We start from the raw sequence: 298 nt of genomic DNA, 5'->3' as shown, positions 1-298 counted from the left end.
AGAGGTCCCCTGCCAAGCAAGCAGGAGAAGAGGCTGGGGTTTAGGGTTTAGTGCGAGGGTTTAGGGTTTAGTGCGAGGGTTTAGGGTTTTATATCAGAGCTGAGGGTTTAGGGTTTAGGGTTTAATACGCGGGTTTACTGCAAGGGTTTAGGGTTCTAGATAAGGGTTTAGGGCTTGATGCAAGGGTTTAGGGTTTTATATCCCTGTCTAGGGACTAGGGTTTAGGGTTTAGGGTTTAGTGCAAGGGTTTAGGGTTTAGGGTTTAGGGTTTAGGGTTCTGTTGGCGTAGCCGCAGCAG

The 298-nt window shown here is 48.7% G+C and overlaps 1 protein-coding gene across 1 annotated transcript in view; it reads left to right on the top strand.

Moving 5' to 3' along the window:
• Window positions 1-298, top strand: part of EMH_0016740 (WD domain, G-beta repeat-containing protein, putative) — a gene marked incomplete at both ends in the record, with an annotated part of 7,298 nt that overhangs the window by 6,290 nt on the left and 710 nt on the right. The window lies entirely within an intron of this gene.

This window comes from Eimeria mitis, genomic scaffold (assembly GCF_000499745.2).
Source record: "Eimeria mitis Houghton genomic scaffold, Emh_scaff577, whole genome shotgun sequence".
Classification (NCBI taxonomy): domain Eukaryota; phylum Apicomplexa; class Conoidasida; order Eucoccidiorida; family Eimeriidae; genus Eimeria; species Eimeria mitis.
Note: the sequence above shows the minus strand (reverse complement) of the source record. Positions and strands in the feature narration are given on the sequence as shown.